The sequence below is a fragment of the Bubalus bubalis genome, chromosome 9, assembly GCF_019923935.1.
Source record: "Bubalus bubalis isolate 160015118507 breed Murrah chromosome 9, NDDB_SH_1, whole genome shotgun sequence".
NCBI classification, from domain to species: Eukaryota; Metazoa; Chordata; class Mammalia; order Artiodactyla; family Bovidae; genus Bubalus; species Bubalus bubalis.
In genome coordinates, this window is record NC_059165.1 from 43,732,678 (window position 1) to 43,755,249 (window position 22,572).

General features: G+C 38.1%; 1 protein-coding gene across 7 annotated transcripts in view; it reads right to left on the bottom strand.

The window, feature by feature from the left end:
- SGCD (sarcoglycan delta) overlaps positions 1 to 22,572 on the bottom strand; it is a 1,096,788-nt gene that overhangs the window by 614,659 nt on the left and 459,557 nt on the right. For 6 of the 7 annotated variants that reach the window (XM_044947411.2, XM_044947410.2, XM_044947415.2 and 3 more), the window contains exon 2: positions 21,423 to 21,586. The gene's annotated coding sequence lies outside the window, so the exon portion shown is untranslated. Of the gene's footprint in view, positions 1 to 10,588; positions 10,740 to 21,422; positions 21,587 to 22,572 lie in introns of all 7 variants that reach the window. The other variant, XM_044947413.2, reaches the window with a different exon arrangement.

A 22,572-nucleotide genomic window follows, 5' to 3' on the forward strand; every position in this document is an offset into this window, starting at 1 on the left:
GAAATAGATGTTTTCTGGAATTCTCTTGCTTTTCCATAATCCAATGGATGTTGGCAATTTTTATCTCTGGTTCCTCTGCCTTTTCTAAATCCAGTTGGAACATCTGGAAGTTCATGTTTCATGTACTATTGAAGCCTGGCTTGAAAATTTTGAGCATTACTTTGCTAGCATGTAAGATGAATGCATTTGTGCAGTAGTCTGAATATTCTTTGACATTGCCTTTCTTTGGGATTAGAATCAAAACTGATCTTTTCCAGTCCAGTAGCCACTGCTGTGTTTTCCATATCTGCTGGAATACTGAGTGCAATTCTTTGATGGCATCATCTTTTAGGATTCGTAATAGCTCAAGTGGAATTCCATCACCTCCACTAGCTTTGTTCATAGTGATGCTTCCTAAGGCCCACTTGACTTTGCATTCTAGGATGTCTGGCTCTAGGTGAGTGATCACACCATTGTGGTTATCTGGGTCATGAAGATCATTTTTGTGTATGGTTTTTCTGTGTATTCTTGCCACTTCTTAATATCTTCTGCTTCTGTTAGGTCTATACCATTTCTGAAGCGAATAATGTTTCAAAGTTACATCATTAATTCAACAAATAGCTTGAAATTTTTCTATGAAAAAGGTCAGTGTAGAGAAAGCTTGCTTTCTGCTGGGGGAGGGAAGAAATCAAGGAACCACAGACATAATGTTGGTATCGCTATGACAGAGGTATGTTGTGGACACACAGACAAGGGGAGAAAAAAATCAGATGGTGAGAGGCTCAGGGAAACTTTCATGAAATAATATTTGGGATTTTTTAACAAAGAGAAGTTACCTAAAACTTGGCAATCTAGAGACTAAAAGGTACCCTTTCAAAAGTTAAACGTGGACCTTGTTGAACAAGCTCACCCAGGGATTATTTAACACTCTAGGGGAATCTGCCAGTGTTTGCCTTCACTATTTTTATAGTTCACTAGAGCTCAGACTTTGAGAACCTACTTGTTAACAAGCAGAGTTATAACCTGGAGGAAAAATACTTTGAAGATTACAATTCAATTTCTCTGTAGGATGAATCCCTTTGTCTCAAATTCAAACTCATTCCCAAAACCTTTCATGGTGGACTACACAGACACTCTTTCTTTAAATACTTATTGACCTAGCTTTTCTAGCTTTTATTCTCATTCATTAATGAGCTGAATGAAACCTCTGACATATATTCATTATGTATTTGAATAAGGATCATGCTTATAATTTTTGAAGACTATTTTTATCAATATTTATAGACAAAATGAGTCTGTAAGGATCATAAGGGATCTCTCTGGAGGCCAGGATAGATTCCTTTTTTTTCAGTTGAAATATAGTTGATTTAAAATATCATTAGTTTCAGGTTTATAATGCATGCACACATACACACACACACACACACACACACACACACACACACATTTTATTTTACAGATACTTTTTCCTTCTAGGCTATTACAGAATATTGAGTATAGTTCCCTATGCTTCTTTTATTTTTTTTTTCCCCCCAGAAAAACACAAGTACAGAGCAAAAAACAAAATAATCCTGAAACACAATAGTTCACTTTTTCACTCTCTCCATCTGGGCCTCCAGAAGCCATCCACCATACTTAATGGCCTTTGTGGTTAATTCTCAGATACATAGTAATTCTCTATGTATCTCTCTCATAATTTAACCTTTTAGGATACTACCTGATAACTCTATGAAATGCAAGCATTTTAGTTACTTTTCCATCTCCCAACTTTATTTTATTCTTCTATGGTCATATTCATAAATTTAAGTAAAATTTGGAGGTGTAGTCCCAAGATAGCAGAGGAATAGGACAGAGAGACCACTTTCTACCCTAAAAATTCATCAAAGGATCATCTGAATGTTGATCAACTTTCACAAAACAACTTCTGAATGCTGGCAGAAGACACCAGGCACCCAGAAAGGCAGCCCATTCTCTTCGAAAGGAGGTAGGACAAAATATAAAAGACAAAAAGAGAGACACAAGAGTTAGGGACTGAGTTCCGTCCTAGGGAGGGAGTTGTGAAGGAGTAGCAGTTTCCACATAGAAAGAAACCTTCTCACAGGCGGGCCTGTGGGGAGTTTTGGAATCTCAGAGGGCAACATAACCAGGAGAAAAAAAAAAAAAAAAAAAAAAACTCACAGACTGCACGCCTAACTGCAACTGCCAGCAGAGAAGTAGCCCAGACACTCATGTCCGCCACCAGCAAGTGGGGACTGGACAAGGAGGTGAAGGCTACATAATAGGTGATTAGGGTAAGGAGCGAACCTGAATGCTGGAGGACAATCTGAGGGAGCTAAAGTGAGATAGCCAATCAAACTGTGGGATCGCAAGAGAGGAAAAACAAAACAAAACAGAACTTTCTCGTGAAAGGCTCCAAGGCACAGCCTGGCCCGCTCACAGAACAAAGTTGAGCGAATACCAAAGGAGAGCTAGCCTGCTGCATGCAGGCCCCTCCCCCTCCCAGAGGCAGAGAGGCAGGCGGGTGACAGCCACAGCCAGAAGGCAAGGGGTTGCTGCAATCTCAGTCAGAGACTGGCATCCTCCACCAAACTTTGAACAGGCTCCAAGTTGCTAACCAATCTTCCTGGGATCCTGGACAGTTGACAACTGCCAAGAGGGTTGCAGCCTGAGATCATCTCCCCAGAGGAGACACACAGCACACCTGAGACAGTGCTCCCATGGTGTACCCAGGATACTGAGCGGCCAGGACCAGGGAGGTGATTAAGATGCAGGGCCCACCTGGGACAGTACAATCACCAAGCACCTGGTCGCTTAAGCTGCTCTGACTTGGGAAGGGCACAAAACACATGCCCAACCAAGTCTGTGCCATTGCGGAGTACACAAGAACCTGAGCGGCTTAGGCCTTGGAAGTGCACAAAATGCAGGACTCACTTTAGACAGTGCCCCTGCAGAGCACCCTGGAGCCTAAGCAGTGTAGAGCCGGGAAGCACACGCAACCTTGAGCTGGGGCAAACCCAGTGTGGTCCATACACTGCGAGCATTCCCCACACGTCAGCAATATTTGTTTGCAGTGTCCCTCCCTCCCCACAACACAACTGAACAAGTGAGCCTAAATAAGTGACCACCTTTGTCCCCTTGTGTCAGGGTGGAAATTAGACATTGAAGAGACGTGCAAACAGAGGAAGCCAAAATAAACAAAGAAGAGGGAACCGCTCTGGAAGTGATAGGTGCAACAGATTAAAACCCTGTCCTTAACATTGATTAAGCATTGGAGGGGCCCTATAGACCTTGAGAACAAGAACAAACAGGAACAAGGAACTATTTGAAATTGAACTGACCCCATACTGCCCACAACAGCTCCAGAGAAATTCCTAGATATACTTTTACTATTATTACTTTTTAATTTTTTTTCAAATTTAAGTTCTTTATTACTCCTTTAATTTTCATTTTTATAACCTACCATTACTTTGCAAAAAAAAGACCCTATTTTTAAAGCAAATTTCATAGATATATTTTTTATAATTTTTTGATTGATTTTGCTTTGTATTTTTAATATTGTATGTTTGAGAATCTAACTTCTACTCTAGATTTTTAATCTTTGCTTTTTGGTATTTGTTATCAATATTGTACCTTTAAGAATCTAATCTTCAGTATCCATTTTCACTTAGGGGTGTGATTACTGGCTTGATGGCTCTCTTGACTCTCCCTTTTCTTCCCCAGATCACCTCTATCTCTACCCTCCCTCTTCTTTTCTCTATTTAACTCTGTGACTCTCTCTGGGTGTTCCAGGCTGCGGAGAATATTTAGGGAACTGATTACAGGCTAGGCCTGTCTCTCCCCTTTGGACTCCCCCTCTTCTCTTCCTCATCACCTCTATCTCCCTCTTCCCTCTTCTCTTCTCTGTGTAATTCTGTGAATCTCTCTGGGTGTTCCAGACTATGGAGAGCACTTAGGGAATTGATTACTGGCTAGACTGCTCTCTCCCCTTTTGACCCCCTCTCTTCTCCTTGGAGAAAGCAATGGCACCCTACTCCAGTACTCTTGCCTGGAAAATCCCATGGACAGAGGAGCCTGGTAGGCGGCAGTCCATGGGGTCACAAAGAGTCAGACACAACTGAGTGACTTCGCTTTCACTTTTCACTTTCATGCATTGGAGAAGGAAATGGCAACCCACTCCAGTGTTCTTGCCTGGAGAATCCCAGGGACAGGGGAGCCTGGTGGGCTGCCATCCATGGGGTCGCACAGAGTCGGACACGACTGAAGCGACTTAGCAGCAGCAGCAGCTTCTCCTCCTGGTCACCTCTCCTTCCTCCCTCTTCTCTTCTCGATGTAACTCTGTGAACCTCTCTGGGTGTCCCTCAATGTGGAGAATTGTTTCACCATTAACCTAGATGCTTTATCATCTGTGCTGTATGGATGGAGAAGTCTTGAGGCTACTGTAAGAATAAGACTGAAAGGCAGAGGCAGGAAGCTTAACTCCCAAACTTGACAACATCAGAGAACTCCTGATTTCAGGGAACATTGATAGACAACAGCTCACCCAAAGTCTCCATTCTTACACTGAAACCAAGCTCCACACAAGAGCCAACAAGTTCCAGAGCAAGACACACTATGATAATTTTCCAGCAAAGCAGAAACACAGCCCTGAGAATTAAAAGACAGGCTTCCCAAATCCATGCCAAATCTACAGACACACCAAAACTCACTACTGGACACTTCGTTGCACTTCAGAGAGAAAAGATCCAGTTCCACCCACCAGAACACAGACACAAGTTCCCCTGACCAGGAAACCTTGACAAACCAATAGTCCAACCCCTCCCCCTCCCCATAGGGAACAGGCTCCACAATAAAGAGGCAACCCAAACACAGAAAGGGCACCCCAAACACAGCAATCTAAACAAAATGAAAAGGCAGAGAAATATTCAGCAGGTAAAGGAACATGATAAATTCCCGCCAAACCAAACAAAAGAGAAGGAGATAGAGAGTATACCTGAAAAAAAGAAATCAGAATAATGATAGTAAAGATGATCCAAAATCTTCAAAACAAAATGGAGTTACAGTTAAATAGACTAGAGACAAGGATTGAGAAGATGCAAGAAATGTTTCACAAGGACATAGAAGAAATAAGAGAGTCAATCAATAATGAACAATGCAATAACTGAGATCCAAAGCACTCTGGAGTGAACCAACAGTAGAATAACTGAGGCAGAAGATAGGATAAGTGAGGTGGAAGATAGAATGGTGGAAATAAATGAAGCAGAAAGGAAAAAAGAAAAAAGAATTAAAAGAAATGAGGACAACCACAGAGACATCTGGGACAATATTAAACACCCCAACATTCAAATCACAGGAGTTCTGGAAGAAGACAAAAAGAAAGGGCATGAGAAAATTCTTGAGTACATAACAATTGAAAACTTTCCTAAAATGGGGAAGGAAATAGCCACCCAAGTCCAAGAAACCCAGAGAGTCCCAACAGGATAAACCCAAGGCAAAACACCCCAGGACACAAACTAATGAAGATCAAACACAAAGAGCAAATATTAAAAGCAGCAAGGGAAAAGCAACAAATAACACACAAGGGGATTCCCAGAAGGATATCAGCTGATCTTTCAATAGAAACTCTTTAGGCCAGAAGGGAATGGCAGGACATACTTAAAGTGATGAAAGAGAAAAACCTACAGCCCAGATTACTATACCCATCAAGGATCTCATTCAACTATGAAGGAGAAATCAAAAGCTTTACAGACAAGCAAAAGCTGAGAGAATTCAGCACCACCAAACCAGCTCTTCAACAAATGCTAAAGGATCTTCTCTAGACAGGAAACACAGAAAAGGTTCATAAACTTACATCCAAAACAACAAAGTAAATGGCAACAAGATCCTACTTATCAATAATTACCTTAAATCTAAATGGGTTGTATGCCACAACCAAAAGTCAAAGACTGGCTGCTGCTAAGTTGCTTCAGTTGTGTCCGACTCTGTGCGACCCCATAGACAGTAGCACACCAGGCTCCCCCATCCCTGGGATTCTCCAGGCAAGAATACTGGAGTGGGTTGCCATTTCCTTCTCCAATGCAGTAAAGTGAAAAGTGAAAGTGGAGTCGCTCAGTCGTGTCCAACTCTTAGCGACCCCATGGACTGCAGCCTACCAGGCTCCTCTGTCCATGGGATTTTCCAGGCAAGAGCACTGGAGTGGGGTGCCATTGCCTTCTCTGAAAGACTGGCTGAATGGATACAAAAGCAAGACCCCTATATATTCTGTCTACAAGAGACCCACCTCAAACTAAGGGACACATACAGACTGAAAGTGAAGGGCTGGAAAAAGATATTTCATGCAAATGGAGATCAAAAGAAAGCAGGAGTAGCAATACTCATATAAAATAGACTTTGAAATAAAGGCTATGAAAAGAGACAAAGAATGACACTATGTAATGATCAAAGGACAATCCAAGAAGAAGATATAACAATTATAAATATGTATGTGCCCAACATAAGAGCACCTCAATATGTAAGGCAAATGCTAACAAGTATGAAAGGGGAAATTAACAATAACACAATAATAGTGGGAGAATTTAATACCCCACTCACACATATGGATAGATCAACCAAACTGAAAATTAGCAAGAAAACACAGGCTTTAAATGATACAATGGACCAGTTAGACCTAATTGATATCTATAGAACATTTCACCCCAAAACAATGAATTTCACCTTTTTCTCAAGTGCACACGGAACATTCTCCAGGATAGATCACATCCTGAGCTGTAAATCTAGCTTTGGTAAATTCAAAAAAACTGAAATCATTTAAAGCATCTTTTCTGATCACAATGCAGTAAGATTAGATGCCAACTACAGGGAAAAAAACTATTACAAATACAAACATATGGAGGCTAAACAGCACGCTTCTAAATAACCAACAAATCACAGAAGAAATCAAAAAATAAATCAAAATATTAATAAAAACAAAGGAAAACACAACACCCAAAACCTATGCTGCTGCTGCTGCTAAGTCACTTCAGTCATGTCCGACTCTGTGTGACCCCATAGACAGCAGCCCACCATGCCCCCCTGTCCCTGGGATTCTCCAGGCAAGAACACTGGAGTGGGTTGCCATTTCCTTTTCAAATGCATGAAAGTGAAAAGTGAAAGTGAAGTCGCTCTGTCGTGTCCAACCCTCAGCGACCCCATGGACTGCGACCTTCCAGGTTCCTCCGTCCATGGGATTTTCCAGGCAAGAGTACTGGAGTGGGATGCCATTGCCTTCTCCGATTCAGTAAAAGCAGTGCTAAGGGGGAGGTTCATAGCAATACAAGCTTACCTCAAGAAATAAGAGAAAAATCAAACAAATAACCTAACTTTACACCTAAATCAACTAGAAAAAGAAGAAATGAAGAACCCTAGGGTTAGTAGAAGAAAAGAAATCATAAAAATTAGAGCATAAATAAATGAAAAATAAACAAAAGAGACTACAACAAAAATCAACAAAACTAAAGCTGGTTCTTTGAGAAGATAAATAAAATAGACAAACCATTAGCCAGATTCATCATGAAAAAAAGGGAGAAGAATCAAATCAACAAAATTAGAAATGAAAATGCAGAAATCACAACAGACAACACAGAAATACAAAGGATCATAAGAGACTACTATCAGCAACTATATGCCAATAAAATGGACAATTTGGAGGAAATGGACGAATTCTTAGAAAAGTACAACTTTCCAAAAATGAACCAGGAAGAAATAGAAAATCTTGACAGACCCATCACAAGCACAGAAATCAAAACTGTAATCAAAAATCTTCCAACAAACAAAAGCCCAGGATCAGATGCCTTCACAGGTGAATTCTACCAAAAATTTAGAAAAGAGCTAACACCTATCCCACTCACTCTTCCAGAAAACTGCAGAGGAAGGTAAACTCCTATACTGGTTTTATGAGGCCAGCATCAGCCTCACACCAAAACTTGACAAAGATGCCACGAATAAAGAAAACTACAGGCCAATATCACTGATGAAATAGATGCAAAAATCCTCAACAAAAATCTAGCAAACAGAATCCAACAACATATTAAAAATATCATACATCATGACCAAGTGGGCTTTATCCCAGGGATGTAAGGATTCTTCAATATTTGCAAATCAATAAATGTGATACACCACACTAACAAATTAAAAGATAAAAACGATAAAAAAAAAAAAACCATATGATTATCTCAATAGATGCAGAGAAAGCCTTTGACAAAATTCAACACACCAATTTATGGTATAAACTCTCCCAAAAGCAGGCATAGAAGGAACATACCTCAACATAATAAAAGGCATATATGATAAACCAACAGTAAACATTATCCTCAATGGCAAAAATTTGAAAGCACGTATCCTAAAGTCAGGAACAAGACAAGGATGCCCACTCTCACCACTACTATTCAACATAGTTTTGGAAGTTTTAGCCACAACAATCAGAAAAGAAAAAGAAATAAAAGGAATCCTGATTGGAAAAGAAGTAAAACTCTCACTGTTTGCAGTTGACATGATCCTCTACATAAAAAACCTCAAAGACACCACCAGAAAATTACTAGAGCTAATCAACGAATGTAGTAAAGTTGTAGGATATAAAATTCAAACACAGAAATTCCTTGCATTAATATACACTAACAATGAGAAAACAGAAAGAAAAATTAAGGAAATAATCCCATTCACCATTGTGACACAAAAAATAAAATACTTAGGAACAAACTTACCTCAAAAAACAAAAGACCTATATATAGAAAACTACAAAACACTGATGAAAGAAATCAAAGATGACACAAATAGATAAATAAATACAGCATGTTCACAGATCAGAAGATGCAATATAGTTAATGTGTATACTACCCAAAGTGATTATTTAATGCAATCCCTATCAAGCTACCAATGGTATTTTTTACAGAACTAGAACAAATAATTCCACAATTTGTACAGAAATAGAAAAAAACCTTGAATAGCCAAAGCAATCTTGAGAGAGAAGAATGGAACTGCAGGAATCGTCCTGCTGACTTCAGACTATACTACAAAGCTACAGTCATCAAGACAGTATAGTGCTGGCACAAAGACAAAATATAGATTAATGAAACAAAATAGAAAGTCCAGAGATAAATCCACGTACCTATGGACACCTTATCTTTGACAAAGGAGGCAGAAATATACAATGGAGAAAAGACAATCTCTTTAACAAGTGGTGCTGGGAAATCTGGTCAACCATCTGTAAAAGAATGAAACTAGAACACTTTCTAACACCATAGACAAAAATAAACTCAAAATGGATTAAAGATCTAAATGTAAGACCAAAAACTATATAAGCCCTAGAGGAAAACATTGGCAGAACACTCTCGGACATAAATCACAGAACAATTTTCTATGACCCACCTCCCAGAGTAATGGAAATATAACAAAAATAAACAACTGGGACCTAAAGCAAAAGCTTTTGCATAATGAAGGAAACTATAAGCAAGGTGAAAAGATGGCCTTCAGAAGGGGAGAAATTAATAGCAAACAAAGCAACTGATAAAGAATTAATCTCAAAAATATACAAGCAGTTCATGCAGCTCAATACCAGAAAAAATAAAATGACCCAATCAAAAAATGGGCCAAAGAACTTAACAGATATTTCTCTGAAGAAGACATACTGATGCTCAACATCATTCATTGTCAAAGAAATGCAAATCAAAACCACAATGAGGTACCATCTCACACCAGTCAGAATGGCTGCTATCCAAAAGTCTACAAGCAATAAATGCTGGAGAGGGTGTGGAGAAAAGGGAACCCTCTTTACACTATTGGTGGGAATGCAAACTAGTACAGCCACTATGAAGAACAGTGTGGAGATTCCTTTAAAAACTGGAAATAGAATTGCCATATGACCCAGCAACCCCACTGCTGGGCATACATACCAAGGAAACCAGAATTGAAAGAGACACATGTACCCCAATGTTCACTGCAGCACTGTTTACAGTAGCTAGGACATGGAAGCAACCTAGATGTCCATCGGCAGACAAATGAATAAGAAAGTTGTGGTACATATACACAATGGAATATCGCTCAGATATTAAAAAGAATGCATCTGAGGTGGATGAAACTGGAGCTCATTAGAGTGAACTAAGTCAGACAGGAAAACACCAATACATTATATAAACACACATACATGGAATTTAGAAAGATGCTAAGGACAATCCTATATATGAGACAGCAAAAGAAACACAGATATAAATAACAGACTTTTGGACCCTACGGGAGAAGGGGAGGGTGGGATAATTTGAGAGAATAGCACTGAAACATGTATATTACCAAATGTGAAATAGATGACCAGTCTAAGTTTGGTGCATGAAATGGGGCACTCAAAGCTGGTGCACTGCGACAACCCAGAGGGATGCAATGGGCAGGGACGTGGGAGGGGGGGGTTTGGGATGTGGGACACATGTAGACCTATGGCTGATTCATGTCAATGTATAGCAAAAACCACCACAATATTGTAAAGTAATTAGGCTCCAGTTAAAATAAATTGATTTTAAAAAATAAATACATTTAAAACATATAAAACTTTGTCACATTTCATTCATCTCATGTGGGAAAATCTTACCTTTCCATTTTGTTAAAGATATTCATGAAGTCACCTTTACTTCAGCTTTGACTCTATACCTAACATCGGCTGTCAAACTTGCTCTTACTTTCATTGTCAAGGTTTATAACATTTGGTTAACTTGCTGGTGTGCTTGCTTTATAGGTGGATCCTAAAGTTCGAAAAGAGATTATTATGACTATATAAATTGTTCATTGGACAGCCAGGTAGTATACTAAAATGGCACTTATTTCTCTTCAGATTTAATGCCGTAACTTAAACCACAAAAGTCAAAGAGATTTTTTGTTGTTGTTGCTGTTCTTGTTATGCTTTTGATTTGGACTGTGATTTCCTAATACACTTCTTGTTGTTGTTTTTGCTGAGTGTGTGGTTTGAATTGTCTCTCTTCTTTTCTTTGAATACAACAGACACGGTTTCTTCACATCCCATCCCTCAGCTCATTGGCAAATATTTTCTTCTTGAAGATATCTTCCTAGGATTCCTGGACTTCTTCAATTTTGACCAAAACCTTTCTAAACCTGCACAGCTTTCCTGTGTGACTTTTTGGAGAGGCTCTTCATTGGCCTCACCATTTCTTGGAACCTTTACTAATTATTTCTATAATTTCATTCTTAATTTTCAGGAATATACTCAGAAAGGGTGCATGAAAGATTTCAATATCTGGATGTTTTAAAATATTATTTTCACTTACTGTTTGGCTTAGAACCGAATTCTAGGCTCAAAATAGTTTTTCCTGAGAAAACACAAGAAACTGTTCAATTAACTTAATGATTCTAATGTTGCTGATAAAAAGTTTGATATCAGTTTAAAACAAAAATTTTGTAAAACTGTTTTCTTTTCTCCCTGTTCTAGAAGCGTTTGAGACCACTTTATTCTTAGAATTCTGAAACTTGAAACTGACACATCATGAACATGTATTTGCTTCCCATTTTGTCACCTGGCTTGTGAGATATAAATTCAACTAATTGTCTCTCTATGATATGACTTTTACATTTCTTTAATAATCAAATACTCCCAATTCATCAAATTTATCTGTCACCTCTGGAGATCTCTTTAATGAGATGAAGGATTCCTACACTGTTCTATATTTGACTTATTAGTACTAGATTTCTTTTTTCCATGTCCTAGGAGATCTATATTTTCAAACTTTCATTAATGAAAAATACTTAATTTACAAGAGATATTTATCATCTAATTGTTCCTTCTTTATCCTGTTCTGTACTTGTCTTATGGGTGGATTATCTTTTTAACTCTTAACAAGGATACCGATGAGAGAATTTTAAATATACTCTTTTGTCCTTCATATTATCTAGCTTGGTAGTGATTTCACATCATTATTAATATTTGTCTCTTTTTCATAACTATGTTTTTTTCTCCTGTTCAACTGGTTTTCTTTAATAAATCAGATGGCTATTTTTTATTTAAAAATGGAGGAGTGAAAGTTTCACTCATGGCTAGAGTGCAGAATAATATAAGCAAATGTCACTCCTGCTACAACTATAATGACTAGCCAGATAATCATGATGCACAAATTTCTTTAAAGACACTGAAGACACATTGAAAGGAACACAAAAGAATCTCACTCCAGAGCATAATTTCATCCTTAAGGGCAGTTGCTGACATTGGAGGTAGAGTGGGCAGAGTACAAAGCCTGCCAAAGAAGGATAGCCTTTGCTTAGACTATGGCTTCCCTGGTGGCTCAGACAGTAAAGCATCTGCCTGCATGGCAGGAGACCTGGGTTCGATCCCTGGGTCAGGAAGATGCCCTGGAGAAGGAAATGGCAACCCACTCCAGTACTCTTGCCTGGAAAACCCCATGGATGGAGGAGTCTGGTGGGTTACAGTCCATGGGGCCGCAAAGAGTCGGACACGACTGAGCGACTTCACTTTCTTTCTTTCTTTCAGACTATGGGAAACTAGTCAAACTTCTGAGGAACCTATAATCTATTGTGTTGAATTTGAAACTAGAAAAGACAAAAATGTAAAACTTAATCCACAATCCTAAATGGAAAAGCAAGAGTTGTAAAACTTCTGGAAGTAAACCTAGGAAAATATCTTTGTGATTTTTATTCAAAGACACAAAAAGCATAGATCATCAACTGAAACCATGAATAAATAAATGAAAAATCCTTGCCCTCCAGAACACACATATCAAGGAAATGAAAAGTCAAGTAACAGACTGGAAGAACCTATCTGCAATATGTAAAAGACACAGAACGTATATCCAGAATATTTAAAGAGGTAGGTCATGTGACTCAATTATTAAAAAGACAACACAAATAATATTGGATTAAAAAAAAACTGAACAGACTCTTTACAAAAGATGTAAAGACATGAGCAGTAAGCAAAAGTTAAAGTGCTTATCATTAATAGCTAACAGGGAAGTACAAATTAAAACAAGAAGAGATACAATTTCACACAACTAGAATGGATAAAATTAACAAGGTTAACAATATAACCTTAGCAGACAGATGGAACAATTGTATCTCTCATCCATCCCTTGGGAGAGTATCAAATGGGAGTGAACTCTAAGAACAATTTTGTAGTTCCCTATAAAAGTAACTGTACACCTACCACATGACTCACTGATATTTACCTTGAAATAAATTAAAATTTATTTTCACACAAAGATTTGTTCACAAATGCTTACAACAGCATGGTTTTTAATATTCTCAAACTGAAAACAGTGAAGATGTCCATCAAAAGGAGAATGAACAAAAAATTATGATAAATTCACACACTGATACTTTAGGACAATAATGACAATCTATTAATATACACAAGAACATGGATATATCTCAAAACTATCATTATGCATGAAGCAGTCAGAGACAACAGAATACATCCTGCAGGACCATTTATAAGAAATATTAAAAGAGGAAGGACACTACTTAAAATTAGGGTCACAAGGCTTTCTATATCACTATAGGAAGGGTTCCAAACTTTTAATCCAGAGATGGAGTTAAGTGAATCCAAATACTGATACATCCTCAAATTGTATCTAGACCATGTATATGTACTTGTGGAAATCCTTTTCTGGGAAGAAATTCTGTGCTTTCATTATAGAAACTGATAGAAGAAAGATATCAGAAAATTAGTAACCACAACAAATGGATTATAGTTGTTTCTGGGGAATGGAGATTTTACCAGCTGCATTATGGTTTTAAATCGATTTTCCATCAGACTTTTCTGTATAATTTGTAAGGCCAAAAATAATTACATTAAAATATTGCTCAGAGATAAGATACCACCTGTCAGACACACAATCTAGATATCTTTACCACTAAACCTAGCCTTCAGGACTCTAGTTTGAAAATTATCTGTTAAAAGAAGTGTTTTAAAATCTGGAAAATTTCCAGGCTTTAACATTAATAGTATTTTCAAACTATTGAAACAGCTCTTCAGTCATCTTATATTTGGTAAAATGTTGCAGAAGTGCGTCTTGACTTCTTAAGTCTTAATGGATCAAGTCTGGTGGCTTGTTAAACTTTCCCAGAATTCTAATATAAGATCCATAATTTCTTAAGGAAGGACTCAAGCTTCAGAAATAAGGAAGGTAAGGAGTATGTATTTGTTCTAAAAGCAATCAGGTCCTAACCTTGGAAAGAGTAACTGGAAGCTCTGCAAAAAAATCTTCCAGTCCAGAAATGGCAAGTGAGTTTTACCTTCCATGCTAATATCAATTAATGTCAATATTCAATTATTTTCAAATAACATAGAAAAGTCCAATAGAAAACTGATTTATACTCATAACACAGCTGGTAAGAGCAGACTTTATTTTTGGGTTCCAAAATCACTGCAGATGGTGACTGCAGCCATGAAATTAAAAGACACTTATTCCTTGGAAAGAAGGTTATGACTAACCTAGACAGCATATTAAAAAGCAGAGACATTACTTTGCCAACAAACGTCTGTCTAGCCAAGGCTATGGTTTTTCCAGTAGTCGTATATGGATGTGCGAGTTGGACTATAAAGAAAGCTGAGCACCGAAGAATTGATGCTTTTGAACTGTGGTGTTAGAGAAGACTCTTGAGAGTCCCTTGGACTGCAAAGAGATCCAACCAGTCAGTTGGATTTAGTCCTAAATGACTAAAGGAAGTCAGTCCTGATTATTCAGCGGAAGGACTGATGCTGAAGCTGAAACTCCAATACTTTGGCCACCTGATGTGAAGAACTGACTGATTGGAAAAGACCTTGATGCTGGGAAGGATTGAGGCCAGGAGGAGAAAGGGATGGCAGAGGATGAGATGGTTGGATGGCATCATCGACTCAATGGGCATGAGTTTGGGTAAACTCTGGGAGTTGGTGATGGACAGGGAGGCCTGAAGTGCTGCAATCCACAGGGTCGCAAAGAGTTGGACATGACTGAGCAACTGAACTGAACTGAAGAGCTCCCGTTTCCAGAAAAAGAAATATAAACCATTATTACAGTTATTAATTTTCTGACATCTTTTTTCAATCACATGGCATTTCTGGAGTGATGTGTTGGGAAGATTCTAAGATTCCTAAACTGGGATTAACTAGTGATGTCTGCCAAGGGCACAGGAAAGGTGGGAGGTAGCATATGTGCTAGATGAGTGCTAACCTTGCCTAGTCAGGGTATGAGGACTTAAAAGAGGCTGCAAAGCACAGTGATACATAGGAGAAAAAAAGATAGTAAGAATAGACACTGTAGCCAGGAGGAAAATAAGGATATATCTCTAAAATAATTATATAAACATCAGGACAAGCAAATAAAATTCAAAACAAAAATGACCACCAAAAATAAAAGAACTTAAAAACCCAAAATGAACTAATTAACCAGGGGAAAAAAGCACTACTTCTAAATTAAATCCATTCTGCAATACATTTAAGTACAGTTGTGCCATTCCAGTGTCTGTTGAGGACCTACTGTGTTCCAGGAAGAACTGAGAAACAGAAGATACATTCAAGAAAAAAAAAATGTCTTTTTTCTTTTTTTGGTGACACCACAGCACATGTAGGATATTAGTTTCTGACTTAGTTCCTTAGTTCCTTTCAGTGCATCCTGCATTGGAAGCATGGAATCATAACCACTGGATGAATAGGGAAGTCCCCAAGAAACTCTGTCCTGAACATCTTGCTTTCCACTGATGGAGACTGACTTAGAAACCCAGTCAGTTTAATATAATAATATAAACATATATGTTAATTAATATATATTAGTAACATAATTATAATATATAAAATATATAATAATGCTAATCAATATATATAATATATATATATTATAATAATGTCTCTTCACAGTAAGAGTTACAATCAGGTTTGAAAAAAATGCAGTGAAGTCGAAAGAGAAGAAATGACATTGGCTCAAGAGAGTCTCAGAAGCTTTCAATGAATTGGATCTTAAAAGATGAAGGAGTTTTCATGAATGTGCAGAGGTGCAGTGGGTAGGAAATGGCAAAACCACCAGCAGGAGCAAATTAGTGGTGATTTAAGAAAACATGGCATATTTTTTGGAAAAATGGAGAGGGTCACCACAGCCTGTGGAGAGGCTGAGGCTGGGGAGGAGGGAGGGAAACTGTCAAAGAGACAATGTGAAAAAGCAGGATGGAATAGGAGGGGGATGGATTGGGAAAGTCTGGACAGTTTTTGAGGGTGGTACAGTTTTCAAATTCCATGTGATCCTCACAATAAATATCATGGAAAAACTCGACAAAACTTTTTGGCCAACCCACTATATAGGATGGGAATGTACCAAGTCTGCAATCCAGACTAAATCTGAGGAAGTTGCTAGTGTGAACATCGGAAAGTGTCATGAAAAAGAAATGGCAGAGTAGGGCAGTGTGGGGACAGGTTTAGCAGCAAAGAGGAAGCAATGAGCAAGTTGAAGAGAATACCTTTAATAAGAATTTGCAGAGGATAGACATTTAAATGATGTTAGATTTGCATCATGAAAATGATACACATTAAACTGCAGGAAAAGTTCAAATAGCCATTTTGTCATCTCTGGTGGTGGTGGTAATGGGTTGAGGAGGAAGGTATTTTAACCTGGCTAATAAGACCTACATCTGTACAAGATTAGAAGACAGTAACAACTCAAATTCTGTAGTTTCAAAGGCCTTGGGTAAAATTCAACTCAAGTAAACAGACTGCAAAATGTTATATTCAAGGGGAAAAACACACATCTTCTTTTCAGTAACTGTCAAAAGGAGTCTATTCCTGAAATGGTAGTTGTTTGAGTTAGAAAAAAATAAGAGCAAAAAGGGATGCTACCATCTTCAGAAGCATTAAAATCATCAAAGAACATTAAAGCAGGTATCCTTTAGGGCAGGGTAAAAAGTTTGGTGAATAGAGTTGGGCTCATTACAGGCATTTTAAGAGTCCAACCCAAAGAAAGTTTCTTATCCTACCAGTGTGGTTTTAAGAAAATTACTTGACTTCTCTGCTCCTCAGTTTCCTCATCTGTAAAATGAGATAGTCTCTTAAGGGCAAGTATTGGAGGTAGAAATAAAAAAAGAGATCTCTCGAATATATAGAGGGAACAATTAGATAATATCCCAAATAAGGCTTTCTATTTTTTTTTTTGAATTTTATTTTTAAACTTTACAAAATTGTATTAGTTTTGCCAAATAAGGCTTTCTAAATGGTCTTCTGAAATCTCATGGTAATAAAGTGCTAAAAGTCAACAAGTAGACTTATACAGAATTTTTATAATTTCTTTAGCTCAATCTCTTTGAATCTTCATGTTCTATGTTTCAATTGATCCTTACAGATAATCGTCAAACGTTCAGAAAATGTTGCTATGTCAACATTAATTATCAGCTTATTTGAAATTAAATACAGCACTATTTGCTGAAATCTAGGCTTATTTGACCCAAACTCCCATTTTGCATACAAGGAAATTGAAATCCCAGAGAGGACAAGTATCATGCAGATAATAAGTAGCGAACTTGGCACAGCCCCTAGCTCACAATAGATGCTCACCATACAATGGCTGAAAAAAGAAATAAACCAAGCCGTCTATGAGAAGAGACACACTGGATTCCCCAGCAAGAGTCTTCTCTTTTCACAAAGCAGTTCTGCTGATGCTTTCATGTTTGACACTAAGATATTTATTATCTGAGATGAAATTTCAATGCAGGATGAATTTCAGGGTAAATTCAGTGAAGGCTGTGGAAAACCATAAGAAAAGAGCCATCCTAAGACTTGATAAGTCAGCCACTGTTCTGCTGATATGCTAGGAGGCCCAGAAAATACAAAAAACATCATTTCCATATCCAAAGGAAATGGATGAATACAAAAGTGAACCATGACAAATACTAACACTTGCATAAAACCAGCCTAAGAGAGAATGTATTGATGAGAAAGATTCCAGACGAGGAAATATTCTTACCATACACATATCCCCACATATCCGGACAGTACTGGAAAGGTTCTTATCCTCACTACCCAACTTGTCACACTTCGTGATGACAGTCAGAAACAGGGACAAACACTACCCTCAAAAGCAGCTTTCCATTTCCCTTTGATAACATTTTTGGAGGTGTTTATAGATTTTTCTAGGGGCTTCCCAGGTGGCACAGTGGTAAAGAACCAACCTGACAATGCAGGAGACACAGGTTTAATCCCTGGGGTTGGAAAGATCCCCTAGAGAAAAAAATGGCAACCCACTCCAGGATTCTCCTGGAGAATCCCATGGACAAAGGAGCCTAGTGGACTACACGCCATGTGGTTGCAAAGAGTTGGACATAACTTAGCAACTAAACAGCAAGAGGATTTTCTACTTTACAGCAGGTTGGTGATAGACTAATTTGTACTTTACAGGAAAAGCACTGTTAGTGAGCACATATTTGCAACATTTCTGACCTTAAATTTTTACTATGGAAACTGAGACTTCCAAAAGCACACTAAAAGAAAGACATATACCCAAGTCTTGTGAAAACTGTTAGGACAGCATCAGAAATTGGAGAGGGGCATAAAGGAACTCAGCTCCTTACCATCCCTCAGATAATTAACCTTGCTGATACCCGTAAAAGTGCTAAATAGTTTCAGGCTGCTTTCAATGACTCTGGACAGATAAAATGTAACATCTACATTAAATGACAATTTTTTTCTCAATACAATTTCCTGCATATTAATTAGATTATTATTATTATTATTATTGGCAATAGGGTCAACTTCTTTGATCGTTTCCAAATTCTTATAATGAAACTGATACAGTTTTTAAAAAATGACAGTATTTTGCTTTCAGCTACAGCTAGGTGGATGCATAGATATACATAATGACTCAGAGGCCACACAAATGGGATATAATGTTACTCTTTTTGCTACGGATTGTCATCCCTCATATAATCTCTACAACCAAAAATGGCAGTTTACTATTTACCCAGGGATTGTAAGGAACCAGCAAGCACTTCACAAGCATAACTTCACTTGATCTTCACTCTGTATCAAGTGGGCATGAGAATCACCCCCATCCCACAAATGAAGAAACCAAGGCTGGCAGCAGTTCAGTGAATTACAACAAAGTGGAGGAGCCTACACTTGATCCCAGGCAGTTTCCTTTTAGTGCTTTTAATTAAATGGTATCACCTCTGCCAAGTCTAAGGAGGCCTTACAAATAGCTGTGAAAAGAAGAGAAGAGAAAAGCAAAGGAGAAGAGGAAAGATATAAGCATCTGAATCCAGAGTTCCAAAGAAGAGCAAGAAGAGATAAGAAAGCCTTCTTCAGAGATCAATGCAAAGAAATAGAGGAAAACAACAGAATGGGAAAGACTAGAGATCTCTTCAGGAAAATTAGAGATACCAAGGGAACATTCATGCAAAGATGGGCTCGATAAAGGACAGAAATGGTATGAACCTAACAGAAGCAGAAGATATTAAGAAGAAGTGGCAAGAATACACAGAAGAACTGTACAAGAAAGATCTTCACGACCCAGATAATCATGATGGTGTGATCCTTCACCTAGATCCTGGAATGTGAAGTCAAGTGGGCCTTAGAAAGCATCACTATGAACAAAACTAGTGGAGGTGATGGAATTCCAGTGGAGCTATTTCAAATCCTGAAAGATGCTGCTGTGAAAGTGCTGCACTCAATATGCCAGCAAATTTGGAAAACTCAGCAGTGGCCACAGGACTGGAAAAGGTCAGTTTTCATTCCAATCCCAAAGAAAGGCAATGCCAAAGAATGCTAAAGTAATGCTCAAAATTCTGCAAGCCAGGCTTCAGCAGTATGTGAACCGTGAACTTAAGTATAATAGTAATCATACTTAATCTGCTATAAAGATGCCCTTTGAATCAAAGAAGGAAAAACAATCTATCTCCCTTTACAAAAAAAAAAAAAAAAAAAAACTTGAATAAAGGGAAGAGAAGTGTGTATTTGAAATACCACCCTCACATTTTCATCAGTCTTTTAGCACACTTTCAAAGGTACTATGAGGAGCATGAACATGAGAGCTTAAAGCATGGACACTGGAGGTTTTTACAAAAACCAGACAGAAAGTGTATGTACTTCATCCTGCTAGGAAGGTTTATTCATGATCAACTAAAAGTGTGCACCACACTTATTGTATCAGTGACAAATTCAGAAAATCAATAAAAGCAAGCTTGTGGCTACAAATAATTTTTCATCAGCTCTGGGCCTCCATCTTGCACAAATGATGAAGCCTGTGGTGCCACAAGTAGGAAGCCAGGCCAACACCTCAGCTGCCTTGCTCTGCCAATTTCCAGAAGCCTTTGGTTATAAGCACTTTTTTTCTTTGAGGCATATTAAATTGACAGCAAATGAGTGGTCAGTTGAATTGTCTGAGATATTCTCTAGTTTCTCTTGGACATGCCCTGTGCTCCTAAGCTGATACAGACCCACTGTACTACACAATAGGTGAGCACAGACTTAAATTCTAGTAAGCCTAGGAAAGGGTCTGGACCCTGACCCCTTCTTGCTATGCAACCTTAAAAAAATATTTTTACTTGTCTCTTCTCTGGCTTCCCAGAACAGAAATCTCTATTCCAGATGGTTGTTACCAGTTGTATTTGTGACTTTTCAAACCTTACAATACAATGCCTGATGCACTCACCATAAGCATGCCATGAGTGGTGGTTTTGGAGGGCTCTCTTTCTCCTCTCTCCATCTGTCCCTCTCTCCCCACCGCCCTCCATATATATAGATCATCCAATATATAGATCATCATATATATGTGATCTATATATATATCCCTATACATATGTAGAAAAAGTATACAACACTCAACAAATTATATGTGTGTATAGAGAAATACATATATAATACATACACATGTAAGTATGTGTATGTACATATATACCATACACACACACACACAAAGAATGATTAACATTGTAACTAGAAAAGAAGATGGGATCACCTGACTCAACTCAGAAGATTCTAACACTAGCCTAGGTATGCATTTAAAAGATATATAAACACAATTATCCTCAAAAATGATATAATACAACAGTTTGCCAAAAGTTTCCTGTGGACATAGAATATGGAAATACACAGTTTATCACATGTACCACTTCTTTACATGTCTCTTTTCACATAAGGAACAATCTCAATTTCTTTTTTCTATCAAAGATGTTTGCATGAATTTCTCTTCATGTTAGACTGCCTCCCTTCTGATCACCTCTGTTATTGAGACAGGGTAGCCTTCCATTTCTTCCATTATAATTTGATCCATCCCACCACATCCCACAAGCTGGTAACAAAAGACTAGATCATTGCTTAAAAGGAGGGAGGGAGAAAGGCAAGAGAAAAAGAAAAGAGCAGATGAGGAGGAGAGAAGGCTGTGAAAATGATTAACTATTTTTAAATGTATTTGCCTTCAAAAAAGATAGAAGTCACAAGTCCATACCTTAGCAGTCCTAATCTTCTCAAATCTTGAATGCAACGTTCAGGGCAACATTGGGGTTGAAATAATCTGCTCAGGCCACCACCAGAGGGATGGTTTTTGTAACCTCCACGCAGGCTCCAGGACAGCCTTTTCCAAGTCTTTGAGGATGGAGGTTTCTTCCAGGTCTACAAGATCACAAGTGAAAGAAAATATTCAAAACAATACCAACAACAAAAATACAACAATGATATTAGATTCCAGATCATTTGGTGTAAAGAAATTAAACAAAAGACACGTTGTATTCTGACTGATGTAACACGCATAGTTACTTGAATGGATTCAGTCCTGATCTTAAAGAATCATACCAAATCAGAAAAAGTCAATAGTATATCAAGGTTAGACATTTTCTGAAGACATGACTAGCCAAAATTGCTCACTCAACATATAGGGAAACTAAAGATCAGAGAGGAAATGTGATTTTCTCATGGTGACTCATTATCTGTGGCATATTTCAACGAGCGAAGCAAGCAAATCTTAGTAAACACAAGCAAAGTAATTAATACTATGGTCAATGCTAAAATGAGACAAAGGGGCAATACATTACTTCTTTATTTTAAAATACTTGGCTTCTAAGACACCAAACATGCTTGTTATCAAGAGGGCCACAGTCTGTTGGTTATATCTGTTAGATCTATTCAATCTCCCTATCCCTAACATAAGAGCATCCTGGAACTCAGCCCTGAACCTTCTTTCCAAGTACACTTGTCCACCAGGGGGCGTTTTCAAGTTCCACAGCTTAAAATACTATTATATACTGACAACTCTGAAATGTGTCTCCAGGCCCAGATATTTCAGGTAACTCCAGATTCCCCTATTAATGGACTGTTCAAAATTTGTACTTGGAATTCTAACAGATGTGTCAGACAGTGCATGCCCAAACACCAACATCCTTCCAAAGACAAGGAAGGCCCACACTCTCCTAGTTTATGCCTTCTCAGTCAATGCCAATATAATTCACCCCATTAGTCAGTCCCAAATTTTTCCAGTCAACCCTGACTCTTCTCTTTCATCCATGTCTTCTAAAACATCAGCAAATCCTGGTGGCTCTACCTTCAGGATAAATCCAGCAGCTGATCACTCTTGCCACCTCCTTTATATTAGCACACTGGTT